Source organism: Callospermophilus lateralis, chromosome 13 (assembly GCF_048772815.1).
Source record: "Callospermophilus lateralis isolate mCalLat2 chromosome 13, mCalLat2.hap1, whole genome shotgun sequence".
Lineage (NCBI taxonomy): Eukaryota > Metazoa > Chordata > Mammalia > Rodentia > Sciuridae > Callospermophilus > Callospermophilus lateralis.
Window position 1 is genome coordinate 106,325,226 of NC_135317.1, and position 21,025 is coordinate 106,346,250.

General features: G+C 47.9%; 1 long non-coding RNA gene across 1 annotated transcript in view; it reads left to right on the forward strand.

The window, feature by feature from the left end:
- The first annotated feature begins 70 nt into the window (after nucleotides 1-70).
- The window catches only part of LOC143412256 (uncharacterized), a 51,911-nt gene continuing 30,956 nt past the window's right edge, over nucleotides 71-21,025 (forward strand). Inside the window, exon 1 of the long non-coding RNA XR_013092947.2 lies at nucleotides 71-705. This is a non-coding gene — a long non-coding RNA (uncharacterized LOC143412256). The remainder of the gene's footprint in view (nucleotides 706-21,025) is intronic.

The window sequence follows — 21,025 nt, forward strand, 5'->3', positions numbered from 1 at the left end:
GCGGAGGGGCGGGGCCTGAGTCTCGAAGGGGCGGGCGCCGGGCTGGCACAAAGGAGCAAGAAGGGGCCGGCTGGGGAGCGGGGGCGCGGAGAAAGGCGGAGGGAGCGAGAGGAGGGCTCCTGCGGCCGCGCAGCCCCCTCCCCGCTCCTGGCTGGGCGCTCACCGCCTTAGGTGGCGGAATAAGCTGCACCTGAGTGCTTGGAGCCCGGAGGATGCCTGGAACCCCGGGCCCACTGTGGTGACCCAGCCCTTCCTCCCGCCTGCTCTCACCCGCGCGCTCTCTGTCTCCCCTAACTGTAGGTCCACCTCTCCTAGGCCCTGGCTGAGTGGGGGAAGGTCACTCCGGGACGCCCGTGACTCTGCCCAGCTCCGCCCCGCCTGCCTTTCAGCTCTTGCACCTGCCGCCCCCTCGCGCTCCCTACCACTGCGGTCGCAGTTCCGGCCCGTCCCTCTCCTTCCAGGCCAACCCAGCCGGTAGCCCCAGTTCCTTACTCCTAGGCTGTGCTTCTTGTGGGCGGCCTGAACCACCTCGAGCAGGACAATTGCCAAACCCACTCAGGGCGGTAGCCTGAAGTGAGTCGTCCTATCGAAACCGGTTGTGGCTCAGGCCATCCTAGACCCCGGGGGACAATGTCTGCACGTGACCCGGCCACCCAGGACTCTCCTCCTGCACGTGACCCGGCCACCCAGGACTCTCCTCGCCAGGTCGGTGGCTGGTATTCTAATTGGCATGCTTTCACTCCCCCTTAGGGGCGCCCCTTGGGGGTACCGACCTCTTTGCTGAGCTGTAAAATTTTTGGAGCCAAAGTGCATTTGGGAAAACCCAGGTCAAATGGCAGAGCGTTGCAGAGCAGCCCTGGGCATGGAGTACCCCTTCCCATCCTGTATCTGCAGTTGCTAAAAAGCCAAACTCGTGTTTCCATTCCCCTCCACTGAGCCTCTGAGCAGCTTCACACATCATTCTCAGGGCAGTGACACAGCAGAAAAATGAGGGATGCTTCTGCAGTCACTGCAGAGAAGCCCCATCCCAAGAGAGGAGCATGGCCCATCCTGGAAAGGGGGACTTCCCAGCCCCATATCAAGGATTTACCCACTACAGAGATGTTTGTTCAGGCCACCCAAGGTTGTCCCCAAGGTCGACCTTGCAGGCCTCTGGACAAGCTTGACAAAATGAGCTCTTTCTCACTCGTCTTTCTCAAGGCCCACTTGGAAGACCTGAGAAAACTTGAAAATTCCTGAAATTCAGGGGAGAAGCATCCACCTACTCATACAGCCCCAGAGGGGCTGCGGTGGGGCTCTGTCAAGAGTGACTGAGAATGGCCTGTTGGGAAAGGAAGCCATCCCCTACTTTGCCTCTGCAGTGTTTATGTTGGCAAATCCCCAAGTTGTGGTTGGTGGTAGGAGAACTAGAGTAAGAGGCTGCACCTGCAGATGTGGTGCCCCTGGTCCCCCTCCAGGCAGGAGTTACCTCATAGAGGAGTTTCCAGCAGAACAGGTCGCTGTGAAGGGCATGTGTTTGTTGAGTGTCCACTATAGGAAGAGGGAGTAAACCCTGTGGGCAGAACCAGCAAGAAAGGGTGAATGAGGGAAGGTGGTGTGGGAAGGAGGGAGGTGATTGAGGGGAGGTTGCCCTTCCTATGCCCCCCTGACCCCCCCCCCCCACTCCAGGAGAAGCTGTGGTAAAACAAAGTATGTACTGAGAGGTTCACAGTGATCAATTTTTCATCAGGATCCCTTTTTTTCTTACATAGAAAGTGCCCTACCTTAGCTCTCCAGGGCTGAAGTCTGATGCTGGGTCTGGCAAAGACAGGCTTCTTGGCTTTCTCTCCCGTCCTTGACCTACTGTTTTCCTCTGGCAGATATCTCCCCTCTTAATTTTTGATTCACTGGCTTTGCTTTCTCTCCCTCTGTGCATGTAACTCTCCCCAGGTTTTGACGGAGCCCTGAGAGTCATGCCTGCAGAGCCAGTGCAGCATACCATTCTAAACCACTGTCCCCTTGGCTTCCTAGAAACCTCCATGTTTCCACCCGAGCCGGGTATTACTACTGGAGAGCATGATCTCAGCCCTGTGGGAAGCAGAGACCTCTCAGTGGCTCACCTCCAACTCCACCTGGCTGGCCACTGTATCTGGAATTGTCCCACCCATCCAACCTCCTCACCACATGGTACCCTCTGGGGAAGAGCCAAACAGCCTGTGTCCACATTCCAGCTCCAGTGTGTGCTAGCTGTGTGACCTTCGGCAAATCATTTGTTCTCTTTAGGGCTGTCCCCTCAGTGGTAAAACTAGAGTGATACATGGTAGCAAGGATGAAATGGGAGATGTGGGAAGGTGCTAAGCACAGTGCCTGGTCCATAACAAGAGCTATTAAGTAGCTAGCTTAGTTATAATTCCCAGTTTCCACTTGACCTTGTCTAACCTTGGGGCTGTTGCAATGAATTTACCACCTCTCTGATACTTACCCCCTGCCAGGATTCTGGAGTTCCCATCAAGCTAGTAGAAGGTCACCCTGACAATTCCCCACCCTCCATGCCACCTTTCCCCTTGCTTCACAACGTGCTTCCTGTTCTGTGACCTCTCTAACTCCAGTAATGAATAACTCAAGCACATAATGTCCCTTTGGGCTGTACTGGGCTGGGCTTTTGTTCCAAGGCCTCTTCTGTGAAGGGTGCTGTGGCAGCAGGTTGAAAGCAAAAATTGTGTGGTTCTCAGGAGAAAGGGGTGCCTCTGGCAGGTGGGGTGTGTAGCTGGGTGTGGAAGGAGGTGTAGGTCCTAGGAGCTAAGAAGCTGTTTAAGAAGCTGAGTTTGTGAAGTGCAATGTTTCTCTGCAGAACAAAGGAGGAGAAAATTCAGTTTAAAGGCTCAGAATATTTTTCTGTGCAGGCTAGGGAAGAGATGGTTCTGGAGTCCTGTGATTGGCTCTCCCCAAGGTTAATGCTGTGTGTGGGTGGATGGAGGAGAGGCAGGAAGCAGAAATGGCAGCAGAGAGTAGAAGGGGGTTATGGACCTCTGTCCAAGTGAGGATGATAGGTTCTAACACAGAAAACAACCAGAAACTATTGTGGTTGAAACAGAACCTCTTGGAGGCAGAGCCAGGGTCCAGTGGATGAAAGCAGGACAAGGCAGTCCTGTTAGTAGCAAGACAACCAGTCAGAAATGGGACTGGGAGAAGAGACAGGACAAGTCATTCCCAGTAATAAGGTCCCAGGAAGGCTAAAATTAGGGTGCAAAAGAGAGGGTGCAACTTGGCAGTCTGCGTGAGAGAGACCCAGACCTGACAAACAGATCTCCCAAGCTGTTGGCTCTCTGACCCCTTTGACCCCACGGGCCCCACTGCCACACACAATGCAGTTGCTCTACAGAGAGCTGCAGAGGGGCGGGCTGCCAATCCCACGCTCACACACGTGCTCACACACAGTGGGGTGCTTTTCAGCCAGCCTGGAGTATTTTAAGTACGGAGTGAGGGGATGGGGGATGTGTGGCACGGTGACTCATCCTGGCAGCAGCAACTGTGTGCAGTGCAGAGGGAAAATGCTCAATGGCAAGCTCTGTTGGCAGTGGGAAGCAGCCGGAGTGTGCAGCCCTGCGATGCAGAGCTTGGGAAAGGCTGCAGTCTGGTCACCATGGCAGGGGCGTGGGTGGACGCCTGGGGAGCACCTGACTCAAGGCTGGGCAGAGTGCCCCAACCATCCATCACAGAAGGACGCCTGACTGCTCCACAGGGCATCACTCTGCTGCAGCAGGGACCCTCGTGTTCAGCAGAAAAGCAAATCATTCTCCAAACTAGTTTTGGTCTCCTAGAGAAACCAGAGACCCTGGGTGGGGACAAATAGAATTATTCCTTTGCTGCTTTCATCTGAGGTCATTCTGGCACTTTCCTATGTCTCTGGGTCTGGAGTTGAAACCTTGTCCTATGTGAGGACATAGCCTGAAAATAATGAAAAGCAACCTTTTTACCTTACCCACTGGTATGTTAGACTCTTCCTACCTTCAGTGGGAGTAACGGGTTATCTCGGCTGCCAGGTCCTGACTGGCAGTCTTCCTCAAGTTGCTCTCTGATGAACTGTTTCTTTTTTCTTTCTTTTTTTTTTTCTTTTTCTTTTTCTCTTTTCATATTGAGGATTGAACCCAGGGGTGCTCAACCACTGAGCCACATCCCCAGACCTTTTTTATATTTTACTTAGAGACAGGGTCTCACTGAGTTGCTAAGTGCCTTGCTAAGTTGCTGAGACTGGCTTTGAATTTGCAACTCTCCTGCCTCAGCCTCCTGAGCTGAGGGATTACAGGTGTGCACCACTGTGCCTAGCTGCTGGGCTGTTTCTTAACAGGGATGTCCACAACCCATGTGTAGTGAGACCTGCCAGAATTCCTCTCCGCCCCGTGAAGTATAGGGATGGTGGAGGTGACCATAGCAGAGCGGACACATGGAGAGTGCTTGGTACTTTGTTTGTTTTAGGAGGACCACTGAGGAGCATTGTCTCTGTAAGGAACCGTGACTCCCTCAAATGATTGCCATTTGGCAGGACTAGGGCCCCAGGGAAGTGGTGCCAGCTCACCTGCTCCTTGGGCTCCGCTAGTGCAGGGAACCAACGAGTGCATTCAGTCAAGTTCCAAGACTGGGGGTGTAGTTCAGCTCCCTCCCCAGCACTCTGGAGGCTGAGGCTGAGGCTAAAGATCATTTGAGGTCAGCCTGAACAACAATGAAAGACCCCCATCTCCAAAAGTTAATGAACAAAAGTTCCTTTTCAGAATTTTCCACTTTCTTAAAAGGCAACCATTGAGCACTTTTCTGAGAACTAATCTCACTAAGGGTAGATCCACTACCGCATTACCCTGGCAGATAGGAATTGTTATCAGCAGCCACACCAGGAAACCTGCCTGGATCTCAGCTGGCCAAAATTCCGCCATCCACCCACATGAGAAATAAGCAAACCAAGCCATGTAGAAGGGGAAAACAAAATGTATGCAGTTTGAACAAACAGGGAGAAGCAGCTAGTTTGTTTCTCCACTGGTCCTATAAAAGGATCACAATTTATAGAAACAAAGGCCAGGAGATGTGCATATGTAGATTTATTTAGGCTGTGGAGCATAAGAGAAACCAGGAGCTCTCTGTTTCAGCATGGTCTCCTCAGCCCCAGGAAGAATGTAGATGACACTGGGATGGGGGTGGATTTTTATAAGCCCCTTTCTGCAGGAAATTTGAAGTCTTCTAGAGATGAAAAGTATGCCTATTTTATGGTCTGCTTAATCTTCAACTTCTTACTGAAGCTGAAGGCCAGGAGGAGTCATTGTGGATAACTCCTGTTTTTGTGCTGAAGATAATGGCAAAAGGCCTCAGCTCAGGCTCCCATCTGCTGGGTCTGTGTAGCTAGCCAGCTAGTCTCCAGTTGAATGCCTCCAGGGGCTGTGTCCTGCCCACCTGGCAGCAGGACATCCTGTTGTTGGGAAACTCGCAGTAGCTCCTTATAACTTCTTTTTTTTTTTATGTTTTTTTTTTCTTTTTTTTTTTATTGGTTGTTCAAAATATTACAAAGCTCTTGACATCTCATATTACATATATTATTCTGACGGGTCCCAGTTCTCAGCTTTGGAGGACAAGATGCGAGTCTGCTGCATGTTCATCACGGCAACCCTGCATGTATTGAGAACATCTCTTCTGCTTCCCTAGTTTCTACTTTCAAGAGTAGAAGCTCTCCCATTTCTCCGGACCTGGTGAGGTGGCATCTGACTCCCTCCTGGCCCTTTCTGCCTTCCTCTGCATAATTTCTTACCTGTTGGTGTCCTTTTTCAAGCAGGGACTCTGGTTCTGAGGAGCACAGAGTCTAGGGAACCTATACTTTACTGGTGATGCTACCCTTTTTCTCGGTTACTATTATACTAAAGCTATGCTTCATGTTTTCTTGAGCCAAGACCTCTCTTAACTCTGAAGTCAGATAAGTGTTTTAGAAAAAGATCTTGCACTTGCAAAAACAGACACACCCTCTCTCAAAATCTAATTCAAGTACAATGGATACACATGGATCACCCAGGCAGGACACCAATCCCTGGACTCCAGGACAGGTGACTGGGAATGCTCCTGTTTCAGGCACTGTCCTGGAGGTGGTGTGGGCCAGGGTCTGGAGATCACGTTTTCTAACTACTGTAGCCTTTACCCCCTAAAGCAACTCAGCTGCATGCTGAATTCCTGAATTTGTCCTCTCTTCTGACCAGCTTCCTTACTCCCCACAGTGCTACCTTGCCAGCTCCAGTTCTCAGGGCCTTCCTTGCTCACCATCTTGCAGCTGCAGACCCACTGCTAACTGGCAAAGCTTGCTTTGCTTTTAGTCTGGATTCCAGGCAGAGAGAGTCAGATCAGCACAGTTCACGTCTTCCTAGCAGGTCATAGGTTGCTGGGAAACCAAAGCCCTTAATGCCTTGGCCTGGGCTCCTCCCTGCAGTGTGGCCAGGATGTGGAGGGAGCCAGGCAGGATCAAATGGCTGCTGAGCCATTGGCTGGCCCTAGAGCAGACAGCACTTACTCAGGTGAGCAGCTCGACAGGTAGGGGCAGACAGAGAGAAGAATCTTTAAACCTCATGAGATATGTCAGTTTTCTTCTTTCTGGAGCACTGTACCTTTCCATATCATCCTGGAGATATAGCATTTAGTTTGTAGGGATTAAACCAAAGGGAAGTAATGAAAAATGTTTTGTTTTTTTTTTTCCTTTGGGGAGGAGCTGGGAGAAAGGAAAATGCAAACTAATTTGCATAAACTAGATTACAATTTTATTTATACTCATCTCTCTACAGAGTAACGAGGAGGGTTTTATTCTCTTGAGGAGCAAATCCTTTAGGCAAACCGGTTGTATCCTAGGCAGCCAACAGCGTCATTTTTGCATTAATAAATGATGGCATGCAGTGTTACCCCCTGGAAGCTGCTTCCACTGAAACGCATCCTGCAAACCTGGTGGCCTGTCCATTTATTCAGTGCCACACGACCCACCTAGGCTCTCAGCTTCTGGGTTCTAAAAGCCAGTTCTGTGCCTTTACTCACAGGGGTGCCACCAGGGGACAATGCCCAGGGAAATAAGTGGGTGGCCAGGAGATAGCACCACTGGGTCCTGGATCCCCAGGAGTTCTTGCTTCACTTAAACCTCCATCATCTCCTTAGAAGCTACAATGATGCATAATAGCTGCATTATCAAACTTTTCCTGTGAATCAGGTTCTATGCCAAGTACTTAATATGGATGACCTTTTATTTTCTATTTTCTATTAATGTTTTTACAACTTAAGGAGGTAAGTCCTATTATTATCATTGTCATTTACAAAAGAAGCAAATAACTCCTACAGATTAAGTCCCTAAAGAGAGAAGAAGGAAGGCCACATTCAGACCAAGGCCATCTGGCTCAAGGCCCCAGTTTCAGAACCATTAGGTCTAACTGTGTCCTCAGAAGGAAGCTAGACCCATGGAAAGGGCAAGCATAGCTCAGGGCACCAAATGGGTGCTACCATGCAAAGCCTGTCTGCTTTTTAGGTTAAAAGCTCTCCGAGGAAACAGGACTCTTCTTTGGGTTACAGTTTAAAAATCCTTTCTTGGATTTATGCCCTCATCCATCAATCATTCACCAATTACTCGCTGTGTGTGCAGCATTGCTGTGGAGACTCGGAGAACAACAAAGGCGGGTTAAGATAGCACCTGGACTTTCAGCAGTGAAGTCTGGGGAGGAGGAGGGCCACTCAGGAATGAGCGAGCAACAATGCTGGGGGTGAAGATTATTCCACAAGGGAGACCACAGACCTGAGGTGCAATGGGAGCTTAGAGAGTGCTGACACCCTCGTGCAGGAGGTGGGCCCTGAACAGGACAATGACAGACCAGGAGGAGCAGAGAGGAAGGAGCATTCCTCCTGGTTACTGAGGAGCGGTATGGTGAGCTGGCCGCAGAGAATCCAGGTGCTTCAGCAGCTCCTTCTCGCTGGTGGGGTCAGCCTGACCCTTGCCAGGGGTGCTGGGAGAGCTCACGGAGAGCACATGCTCCCTCCTGAGCACTGAGGAGACTTCCCGAAGTTGATGGCACTTGGTCAAGGGAGAGGTAGCCTCTAGAACAAGGGCAGGGCAGCCAGCGGGAAGCATGTGCAGACTCAGGGACGGGGGCTATTTCCTTGGGTAGATGGAAGGAATGCCTTTGACCGGGACAAAGTTGATTTGGTTTTTTTATTAAAAAAAGATGACGCCTTCAGGGTGGCGTCTAGCCGGCCCTCTCTGAAGGAAGAACTCGAGTGAAGCAGATCAGAGTTCCTCAGGAAGCTCCAGTATCACTCAGGGCGCCCACTCACAGGCAGGATGCGAAGGTACACAGCTCCTCTGAGACAGAACCCGGCCTGCCTCCCTGCTGCTCCACTCCCTTGCAGAGCTGGGTGACACTGGGCTCTGGGCCACCAGCCAACAGGAAAGTCAGAGGCAGCACATCCTTCCGGTTTGCACCCCCTGTAGCGTCTGTGTGGTGTTTGCTGAAGGAAATGTTGACACACTCAGAAAATAGCCTTTCACCTGCAGCAGTCTCGGGATATTTGACACCAGCGAGGCTCCTGGTTTCTCAGCTTCCACGGGAATCTGGATGTGCAGGGAGGCGCTGGTCCTGGAGGCGACTTTTCTCGATGGCAGAACACAGCGCTGAAGGAGGAGCAGGTCCCTCTGCCAACAGCGAAAGACAAGACACTCCTCTCCATCTCTCCAGTGTGAAGCCAAGTGAGCTGTCCTCCCAGACCCACTGGGAGCTGATTAGGTGACTTTCTGGAGTTTACCTGGTAACCAAACCTTCATGGTATTATTGACGCATTGTAGAATGTGTTGTAAGCTCCAATAAGTAACATCTACATACACCATCTTTTGGTAAGATGGACATGTTTTTCATCCTGATAATAATTTCCTTTGACTGGCAGATTGGCATGGGCATTAAGTAAGGCTGAACATGCCTGGGCTTAGAAACTATCAGATTTCTAAGAAGGCTATTTTTTCAGATGAGAAAAATGGAACACCAGTGAGGGAAAATGGTGAGTTGGTGGTAGGACTGGCTTCAGATGGAGGCCTCTTGCCCCCTGGGTCATGTTCAGCTCCTATCAAGACTCAGCTTGGATCATCCTAAAGAAGCAGTCACAAATGAAGGTAGAGGATAGCATTCCTATATTTAAGGGATGCCCCCACTCCAGCCTCAAGAAAAATCTTCACTGTGACCCTCCATTAAAAAGAATAAAGAAAGAGAAAAGAAAAGAAAGGAAAATCTCCATAGAAATTAAAAAAAATAAATGAGGATAGTTTTGACTGGGAGTAATGGAAACCCAAAATAACAGGGATTTCAGCAGCACAGGATATTATTTCCCTCTTTCTTACATGTTCAGAAGTAGGTGGTCCATGTCAGGGCGATGACTTTATTCTGTTAGGTACTCAGGGAGCCAGACCCCTTCCAGCCTCGCCTTCTACCATTCCTCCTACATGGCCCCAGATGGTCCCTGGGGTGCCAACCGTCACATCCAGGCTGGGGGGAAAGACAAAGGGGAAAGCCACTGGCACAATTGCCCTCTACAGAAATATCCATCCTAGAAATGGCCCCAGGACACTCTGTTCCCATCTCACTGCTCAGAACCTGGCCTCACTTAGATACAGGGAAGCCGAGGAAGAGTTTTTATTCTGGGTTCCAAGTGCCCAGCTCAAACTAAGAGGTTCTGCCGTTGTCTTTGCCATGGGAGGAGGAGAGTTGGCACATAGGATTTACTATTGTCCAGGACTTTTCAAATACAAATCCTGGGAGGGAATCCTTATCTAACACTTTATTCTTCAATGAGATCAAATCCCTTTCTTTTGTGTGAAGAAAAACAATCCATTTTAAGAGTAAACCATTAGAGGAGTCCAGGCCACTGGGGTCATGGGAGGTGGCTCTGGAAGCACTGGGGAGCAGATCTGGAAAAGATCCTAAGAAGTATGTGGAAAACAGGTGCAGGAGAGGCAGGCACAGCCTGGGCTTGGTCTTTTGGCAAGGGTGGCCCTGTGGATATCCTGTCCCCCACCTTCTCTGCTTCCCAGGGTGATGGTGGCTCCGAACCCTGCCAACCTCTTTGGGGGCCTGTGGGATGCAGACAGCTGTTGCCCATTCCTAGCATGGGTAGTGGTGACACAAAATGTGTGATTTCCTCAGGCCCAGATGCCCTCTGCAGCCTCAGTTTTGGCTTGATGACTTGACAACTGGTCTCAGTGCAGTTCACTTTTAGTTGTGAATTAAGAGCTGCTTTTAGCAAATCCATGTCTTCACTTGCACCAGCCTTCCAGAAGGCTGGAATGTCAGGGTGATATTTGGAAGTCTGCCTGAGTTGACTAACATTGGAGTCCCCATTACTGAAGACACTGGGTAACTTTGGATACTCCAAACTCCCTGGCAACAAGGCCTTCGCATGGGCCATTCCCTCGTAGTCTGTAAGGTCCGTCTCTCTCCTCTTGGCTGGATGATCCCTACTAAGCCTTCAGAGGAAACATCCTTGTACTCAGGAACTAGGGAAAATGCGTGAGCCTGGGGTCTTCTGGACACTGTGTGATTCTGCTTTGTGCCATGCGTGGCAGATGGGGTTCTTCAAGTGTGATTACTGACGTACATTTTAATGTCACGAGAAGAGACTCCCCATGTCTCTTCTGTGCCTTAGCACAGTGAAGGGTAAATATTCTGCATGTGGTAATTTAGTTAAATGGATGAAGTGGTTCCCCCTGCACCTGTGTCTCCAATCCTAATAGAATCTCATAGTGTCTCAATATACCAACCACCAGCTGTCCCTCAAATGTACCTGGTTAACTTCCTTGGATGCAGATTCCTGGTATTTATCCTGTCCTACTGAACCAGATTATCAGGGTAGGGCTCAGGAATCTGCAAGGGAACAAGCCTCCCAGGTAATTGTTAACTTTAACATTTGAGACGTGCCACTGTAGGGCATGTGAGGAATTTGGGGAGTCAGGACAGCAACATCATTAAAAGCCCCAAGCTGAGTGTAGGAATGAGCCTTCTGGGTGAGACTATTGTGAAAGAGCCACCTCAGTGTTCTTAAATTAGAAAGAAGCATACAATACTATTTTACTCTTTGAGATTTGAAAAATGCCAGGGAAAATTTGGAGATAGCTGTTTATGGAGTTTAGGAAGTCAAGGTGATATGAAAATAGAGCAGTGTTCACGGCGTGTTCGCGATGGCACCTTTGCGCAGAGGTTTGAGAGCGAGAGAAACAGAGACTTGACTGTTACCAGTTACTTGTTCTCTCTCCTTGCCCCACCAAGCCCCTCATCCCCACATAGACCCGTGACATAATGCTGAGTCCTCCGCAGTACCTCAAGTCTGATTTCAAGGCTCCAAGCTAATCAGACATGTAATCTCCTATTAACACTGTCCAAACCAGGGAGTTGGCCAACTTTCATCTTTTATTTCTTAAAAAAAAAAAAAGAAAAAAAACCTACAACAACAAAAACAGACAGCAGAGCATCTTGTGTGCTGAAGTTGAGATGCTCTAAAGGAGCCATTTAACTGCAAAGGGCAGGAAAGCCCAGAGTAAGAGCCGCACCGGGTGTCTGCGTTTCTCCCTTGCTACCACCTTTTGCCGATCCTTTTACTCCACTCCAGAGCTCTCCTCTTCCTCATCAGGATCCTCTACCCTGGGCCTCCTTGAGGGCAGGCTCCTGTCTTTTGTTAAGGATCACAGATTCTTTACCTTCCGTGGATGTTTCCCCCTTTCTCTCAATGCCCCAGGACCCTCCTGATTTTTAAAAGTATTTTAGCAAAATCTTGAAAAATGACTGTCATTTCTTTTTCTTTTTTAAATAAGTCACTGTATTGTCTCACTAAATACCCAACTCCTGTTATTAACAGATCAACTAAAAACAAACAATCTGGGAGCATGAATAAAGATAAAAGTACACCCCCTGCAAACCTCAAAACATGAGGACCCAGGCGCACAAGTCCAGGACCTGGAGGATTTGTCCAGCTGGCTGTGCTTATAGGTGAGCCCCTTGCCAGTGTGGACCACGTCTCGCCTCTGAATTCTCCACGGTGACCAACACAGTGCCTGGAGCACAGGAGGTTCAGGATGTTGCTTGAACAAATGATGGCAGGAGGGAGGCGTCTCTAGTTTTAACCTGCTGTGTTGCATGTAAGGTTGCTGTTTAGAGTAAACTTCTGAACCTCAAAGGTTCAGAACAGCAACCTGCCTGGCCAGGGGGTTCAGAAAATAGTTATGAGCAGGAGTTACAAACTACCCCCTCCTGGTAGGCCGTGATCTCCCACCCCAGCCCTTGGGTTCTTACAGATACGATCCCCAACGTTTCAGGGATCTTTTCAGGTCATGGGAATGAAGAATCCTTTTTCTAAGAAAAAAGAATTTTGCTGACAAAATGTAGGGCATTCCAGCTAGAAGTCCCTTCCCAGTTAGGCAAATGTATTTCACTGTGGTGCTGTGGGAGGTGCGCGGGTGGAGACTGAGCATCTAGGTCTGGGAAAGTTACTTAACTCTCAGGCTTCCTGCTCTCATTGTGGAACTGGATACAATCATGACTGTATGTGATTGTCTCTGTGGAAACCTGAGGCCATTAATGTAAAGGGTTTAGGACTTAATAGAAGCTCAATAAATGATAGATTTTCGCACTTGAATCAAAGCTTCATGAGATCTGATATTTTTGTCCGCTTTGTCCCTCCTGGCACTCAAGTCTGACTCAAAATAAGCACTTAGAATATTTGTTAAATAAATTATGTATTTGACTACTTACTGTATGACAGACTGGATGTGCATCCCTGTCCTTTGAATATATTAAAATAGTACGGCGCTGAGTGCTGCCATTAGCATCTGGCTGTAAGACTGAGCCACACCAGTGACAGTGGTGTGCTTTCTGAATATCATGTGGCAATGGCAGGAGGCACATGCTCTGTGTCAGTAGATCTCAAAGCATAGTCCCCAGACCAGCAGTACCAGCAGCCTGAGAACTTGTTAGAAATGTATATTGCAGGCCCCGCTCCTGACCTGCTGAATCTGAAATTCTTGGTGTGGAGGCAGAAATCCATTCCCAAGTCCTTCATTTCATGCAGATGTGCATCCGAGTTTGAGGGCTGGCACTCTGGCATCTATAAAACGCTCCTGTGCTGTAGTCAGAAATGACCTCAGCATCTGATGTCCAAGAATAGATGACTTGCCCCTACAGAAGGTGATCCACTGGGAATTTTAGAATATGATGCTTATAGAATTAATGTCTTCCGGGTGGAGGATTTTCAGGAACCTCAACCAAGCAACAGATTGTGAGTTCAAATGCTTCAATGTCTCGTGGTGGGCAGCCACTACTGGAAGTGCTCCCTGTACTGCTGTTTTGCCAGGGTGCCCCACTCACCCAGTGGTGGCAGAGTGGATGAGGTGGGCCCTGACTCAAGGGAAAATCCATCTCTAGACTGGCCCGCAGTTCTTTTAAGATACAAGCCAGTATAGCAGAGACCCAAACTACAGTGGCTCAAGGGACACATCAGGCAGCCTAGAGGGGGAGGGTCGGTGTGACGCTGTCAAGGTCCTGGGTCTTCCCCTCCGCAGCTCTCACACCTCCTGGGAGCTGCCCCATCTTGCATGTGGGAGCCAAGAGCACATCTGTGTTCTATCCTACTAAGCACTTCAAACACAGGAAGCTCGTCGTCTTCTTTATCTGATAGTAAGACTAAGTTTCAGGGGAGAATGGATTCTCTTGGATCCAAACAATAAGGCTGGGGCAGAATATGGTTGGCTCTTGATTAATTACCGATTCATCATGGTGGTCCTCATTCCCCCTTCTCCTCTGTCCACTGATAAGAATATGCTTGAGATGGGCCATACACCATTTCTTTTGCCAAGGTGTTAATAAAATTCCTAGTATTAATAATTAATAATTCCTGGTATTAATAAAAGAGTCTTTATTTAAATGTATTAAAGCTGATTTTGGGGGGGTGAGGGTACAGGGATTGAACTCAGGGGCACTTGACCTCTGAGCCACACCCCAGCCCTATTTTGTGTTTTATTTAGAGGCAGGATCTCACTGAGTTGCTTAGAGCTCACTTTTTTAAAATTTTTTTAAAATTTCAATATGTTATACAACAGAATGCATTACAATTCATATCACACAATTTTTCATATCTCTGGTTATATACAAAGTACAGTCACATCCTTTGTGTCTTCATGCATATACTTAGGGTCAGGGTCATGATGACCATCGCATTCCACCGTCTTTCCTACCGTTATGCCCTCTCCCTTCCACTCCCTCCCCTTTCCCCTTTGCCTTATCTAGAGTTCATTTAATCTTCTCACCCTTAGCCCCCACCCCCCCACAGCATATTATGAATCAGCATCCTTAAATCAGATAAATCATTCACATTTGGTTTTTTGGGATTGGCTAATTTCATTTAGCATTATATTCTTCAGCTCAATCCATTTGCCTGCAAATTCCATGATTTTATTCTCTTTTAATGCTTAGTAATATTCCATTGTGTATATATGCCACATTTTTTTTATCCATTCATCTACTGAAGGACATCTAGGTTGGTTCCACAGTTTAACTATTGTGAATTGTGCTGCTATAAACATTGATGTGGCTGTGTCCCTGTAGTATGCTGTTTTTAAGTCCTTTGGGTATAGACTGAGGAGTAGGGTAGCTGGGTCAAATGGTGGTTCCAATCCCAGTTTTCCAAGGATTCTCCACACTGATTTCCATATTCGTTGCATCAATTTGCAGTCCCACCAGCAGTGTATGAGTGTGCCTTTTTCCCCACATCCTCTCAAACTCTTATTGTTTATATTCTTGATAACTGCCAATCTAATTGGAGTGAGATGAAATCTTAGAGTAGTTTTGATTTGCATTTCTCTAATTGCTAGATTAGAGATGCTGAACAATTTTTCCTATATTTGTTGATTGATTGTATATCCTCATCTGAAAAGTGTCTGTTCAGTTCCTTGGCCCATTTATTGATTGGGTTATTTGTCTTTTTGGTGTTACGAATTTTGAGTTCTTTATATAGTCTAGAGATTAGTGCTTTGACGTGTGTGGTAAGAATTTGTTCCCAATTAGTAGGCTCTCTATTCACCTTACAGATTGTTTTGAAAAAGCTGTCTATGCTAAGCCCCAGGCCAACATCATTCTAAATGAAGAAAAATTGAAAGCATTCCCTCTAAAAACTGGAACAAGACAGGGATGTCCTCTTTCACCATTACTTGAAACACTGGCCAGAGCAATTAGATGAGAAAAATTAAAGGAATATGGATAGGTAAAGAAGAACTCAAATTAGCACTATTTATTGATGATATAATTCTATACCTAGAAGACCCAAAAAATTCCACCAGAAAACTTCTAGAACTAGTTAATGAATTCAGCAAAGTAGCAGGATACAAAATCAACACCCATAATCAAAGGCATTTCTGTACATCAGTGACAAATCCTCTGAAAGGGAAATGAGGAACACTACCTCATTTATGATAGTCTCATTAAAAAAAATACTTGGGAATCAACTTAACAAAAGAGGTGAAAGATCTCTACAATGAAAACTACAGAACACTAAAGAAAGAAATTAAAGAAGACCTTAGAATATGGAAAGATCTACCTAGCTCTTGGATAGGCAGAATTAATATTGTCAAAATGACCACACTACCAAAATCACTATACAGATTTAATGCAATTCAATCAAAATCCCAATGATATTCCTCATAGAAATAAAAAAAGCAATCATGAAATTCATCTTTAAAAATAAGAGACCCAGAAAGTTAAAGCAATCCTTAGCAAGAAGAGTGAAGCAGGTGGTGTCACTGTACCAGAACTTAAACTATACTACAGAGCAATAGTGACAAAACAGCCTGATATTGGCACCAAAACAGACTCGTAGACCAAAGGTACAGAATAGAGGACACAGAGACTAACCCACATAATTACAGTTATCTTATATTGGACAATAGTGCCAAAAACGTACAATGGAGAAAAGATAGTCTCTTCAATAAATGGTGCTGGGAAAATTGGAAATCCATATGCAACAAAATGAAATTAAACCCGTATCTTTCACCATGCACAAAATTCAACTCAAAGTGGATCAAGGACCTAGGAATTAAACCAGAGACACTGTGTCTAATAGGAAAAAAGTAGGCCCAAATCTTCATCATGTCAGATTAAGCCCCAACTTCCTTAACAAGACTCCTATAGCGCAAGAATTAATATCAAGAATCAATTAAATGGGATGGATTCAAACTAAAAAGCTTCTTCTCAGCAATAGAGCCTCACTTTTGCTGAAGATGTCATTGAATTCATGATATTCCTGCCTCAGCCTCCTGAGCTGCAGGAATTACAGGCATATGCCACTGCGCCTATCACTGAAGTGGATTTTACCACAGCTTTAAACACCAGATAAAGCTTGATCAAGTTTTCATTCCCTCCTATTAGTTATTAGTGACCTGGGAAAATTAATCTTCAGTTTTTTCCAAGTGGAAATATTAATTCCTTTCCAGTTTATTTGAGGATTAAAAGTGTATGGCAGTGCCTGGCACACAATGGCATGGCCTGATGAAGAGCCCAGTCCCCACCCCTTCTTCCCGCCTTCTGTAAGGCCCATGGTGAGCAGAACAACATGGAATTGCAATGGTCCCACTGTCTTACTGGAAATTGTGGGTTGTCAAGGCATAGCCCTTGGAAGTGTAACCAACCAGAGACAAAGCCAAGAAACGCAGGATGGATTAGACCTCGCCAGGTGCAGGGAGGATGGAGGCCAAACGTTGACTTTATTTAAAAAAAAATTTATAAAATCCCATGGGGGTTTTTCTTGTGATTCCACTTAGTTTATCATAACCCTTCACTAAACGCACCCATGATCACCAGTCTACATAGAGCAGCTTTGCCTCGTCTCTGCTGTGGCTCTAGACTTTGGTGTCTTGAGAGGTGGACTCTGTTCCTTTGCCAATGAACCCTAAGAGGTCAGAGCTGAGAGGGACTTTAGAGGTCAAGTGGCCTGACCTTCTCACCTTGTGACTGAAGACACCTTCCTTTCTCTTGCTTGGTCTGCACCATGCCTTGTATACAATGGGGGATTAATACATAGTGATCAAACAAACTGATGTCCTTGATATTCTTTTTTATGTCCTTTACATTCTTGATAATTTTCCTCCCTCCTCCTCCTCCTCTCTGTGAGCAAGGATGCAGAAACAATTTGAACCTCTGACACAATTGTCCTGTGTTTGATGCTGGCATTAACTGCTCCATAGGAGTCCCTTGTCTGTATGAGCTTTTTCCTCCTGAAATGACCTTTATTTACTACAGTTCACTTTTAGCCTAGAACATGAATCCAGTGTATTCAAGTCATTGTATGAACATTCCTGGTCCTTCTGTTGTCATATTAGACCTGTATGATACCCCAAACAGCTTGTGTGAATACTGTTGCTGTGACCTCCTGCACACAACTGGGAGCCACCAGGCCAAGTTCACCTGTGCCCCCAGCTTCACGAGGATGCAACCTCGGCAGCTGTGCAGGGGCCTCAGCTTAAAAGGACCTAGGCATGGTCCGATAAAGAATATGATCAAGATGGGCCTTACATCATTGGTTTTTGCCAGGGTGTGACTTTCCTGGTATTCATAGAAGAGTCTTTACCTAAATGAATTGAAGCTGATTGTTTTTAGGGGGTGGGTATGAGGGATTGAACTCAGGGGCACTCTACCACTGAGCCACATCCCCAGCCTATTTTGTATTTTGTTTAGAGACGGGGTCTCACTGAGTTACTCAGTGCCTTGCTTTTGTGAGGCTGGCTTTGAACTCAGGATATTCCTGCCTTAGGCTCCTGAGCCGCTCAGATGTCATCCTCTGGAAATTTAAATGATTGTTTAGCCGTGCCCTGGGTTTTCATTTTGCTCTGAATCCTACACATCCCGCAGCAGGTCCTTCCTGGTCCCTCAAGTGCTTGAGTATCTCCTGTCCCTTCACATCTTCCGACCCCCCTTTCTGATGGCAGCAAATCACATGTCCCCGTCTCAGTGAGACTGGAACAGCATGCAGGACTTCAGAATAAACAAGCAAGTGTGCTCTTCAAAATAGATGGCTCTTCATGTGCGTGGCAAGCCAAGGCAAGGGGACCAACATGTGTCAGTCACCTACTGGAGCCAACCAGGAGCGATGGATTTCCGTGTAGATCCTGCTCAGCCGTCACCACAACCTGGGAGATAGTGCAGTTCTGATTTTACAGCGTGGAGAACCGAGGCTCAGGAAGTTCAGTGACTCTGGACTCTCCAGAATCAAGCTTTAGGCTCTCTTGGGACCACCTGAAACCAGCATGGGAGTGGCCCATGCCCTTCACCTGACAGTGGTGGGGAAGCAGACCAGCCGCCGGGGGAACCCTGTGCTCTGGGGTCTCCAGTCCAGACCAGCCTGCTGCACAGGTGATGCTCAGCACCTGTCCCCGCAGGACGGAAGAGGACAGCAGGTATTCATTCAGTTACTCACAAACCGCCACATGGCATCTGCTGGGCACCAGGTGGCATCTGCCCTGAGGGATGAGACAATTGTGGGAAAGGCCTCACTCTGCTCTCCAGAGGCCACAGACCAAGAGACAGGAGCAGACACTTCATCCGCTCCACCCCAGCACTGGGGCAGCCTGCGCTCTATAAGTCGGCAGTCAGGACTGGGAGCAAATGTAGGAAATGGGTAGAAGAAACCACAGATTGGCGGCTGGGTGGAGTGGCCTGCGAGTTAATTAAACCTGCAATAATTCACATCATTGGTTTAACAGCTAGCTCTGGCCAAGCCGCACCATCCTCTACCTTAATAAAGAAGCGTACTTTGTGAAAAGTGACAAGAAGAGGAGTTGAGTATCAAAACAGTTCTGTCCTGGGTCCTCACCCGCTGCCTGGTTGCAGAGCTTGGAAGGGCCATTGATTGTTTAACTGCCAGCGGGGCAGGGAGGCCAGAGTTACGCTCAGCAAAGGCAGGGACGGAGCACGGTTCTGTGTGTGTTTCCATGGCAACAGTGATAACAGCTTATATTTATAGACCTTCTATCTCCAAGGAGCTCAAAGCACTTTACAGACATGTTATCTCTCTTCTATAGGAGACCCGGGTGGGGGGAGTGAGAGAGAGGGGGAGAGAGAGATGTGTGGAGAGAGGGAGAGGGAGGGAGGGAGGGGGAGGGCAGGAGAGGATGAAGGAGGGACTGAAGGACATGGTGTACTATTAGGCACATTTCACAGATGGTGCAGAGTGGGGAAGTCAATGACCCAAGGTGGCATGGTAAGCCAGCGACAGATGGTAGGTTGGATGGACCTAGAGGCTCATATAACTCCTGGAGCCCTTTCTGCTGGCCTTGGGCAGATGTCAGGCTTAGCTGCTGTCTCCCAGGCCCCTAGTTCTGTTCAGTGTCATCTGGGTGATCAGGTAACTCTGGGGACATCAAAGGCAGATTGGATGTACTCTTGTTGATAGGAAACACAGGGACAGCTCTTCCATAGAGTCTTGGGGGTAATGTCTGGACGGCCATCAGGGAAGGCCAGATTGTATGCCTAGGGAGGAGAGGCCCAGGCACCCTGAGAGCCTACAGAGAAAGCTGTGCCCCATGTGCAGAGGGTCCACATGCTCGGATGGAAATGGTCCTTAAAGGGACCCCATTTCATGGTGTCTCGGACCTTCAGAGGGAATGCTTCCCGGGTACTTCTGATTGGAAGGTTACAGCCTAAGAAACTGAAAAAGAATTTTGTGAATCTCAGATCTACTCCTTCCTGCAGGACACACTTTGCATGAGGAAAGCCTGCGGAGGCTCTGCCCAGGTGTCGGAGTGGCTCTCCCTTCCCTGCCTGGAGGAGGGCAGTCCTCATTCTGCTTTAGTCCACCTGTGCCCAGTCCCCACTTCTCACCCTCACAGACCTTCGATTTCCCCTCTGGCCACCACCTCACTCCCCGTTTGGGCTTTGGAAAAGGGAACTATTTTCTCTTTTTAAAAAGAGTCATGATGTGCAGAGCCTTCTGTGAGCACAGCCAGAAGTCCCCATGGCAACGCTGAGACACAGGATCCTTCCTCCTGGTCCTCAGTGGGCTCTGTGAGCACGGTGCTGTTCCTGCAGCCATGAGCTCAGGCCCAAGTCAAAGATGAGCTTTTCTCTGGCCTTTCCCTGTGTAGGCTTTGGAGACTAAGGGGTGGTGGTTTGGGAGATGACCCTCAGGAAAAGTTAAAAGGTTTGATTTGTGAAGAGACTTCTGATTCCCAAAGCAAGGCCTGGAGGCTCTGTTCAGAGAGTTGGGCTCTCTCGCCTCCCCAGGTGGGCTGCAGCCACACTGCCTTTCTTTCCGCCCTCCTCCCCAGGACCTTGGGCTCCAAGAGGGGAAGAGGCCTGTCTTGTCTGCTTCTCTTCTGCAAACGAGCAGACCCATGTCCACGTGTGACAGATTCCTCCAGAGCACAGGAAACCACCCACCACCAGTGCTATCAGTAGACACAGTAAGATAACTGGGATGTGTGGAAGGACGTGAATGCCCACTCATTTCAGAAGTACGCGGTATGCTTCGATGCGGAAATGGCCCAGAGGACTCTTCTGATGAGAATTCCTAAGAGCAGCCCGGGGAACTGCTTGTTTGAAAGGGCCCATGTTCCCACGGGGCACTGGGGCTGACAGGTGGGGGGTTCATTCTTTCTTTCATTTTGATCTATTTTTTAAATTTATTCTAATTAGTTATACATGATAATAGAATGCATTTTGACACATCCTATATAAATGGAGTATAACTTCTCATTCTTCTGGTTGTACACAATGTAGAATTATACCGGTTGTGTAATCATATATGCACATAGGGTAATAACATCCAATCCATTCCACTGTCCTTCCTGCCCAGATACCCCCTCCCCTCCCTTCACTCCCCTCTGTCTAATCCAGAGTACCTCTATTTTTCCCTAGTCTCCCCCCACCTTACTATGAATTAGTATCTGTATATCAGAGAAGACATTCAGCCTTTGGTTCTTTGGGATTGGCTTATTTTGCTTAGCACGATACTCTCAGGTTCCATCCATTTA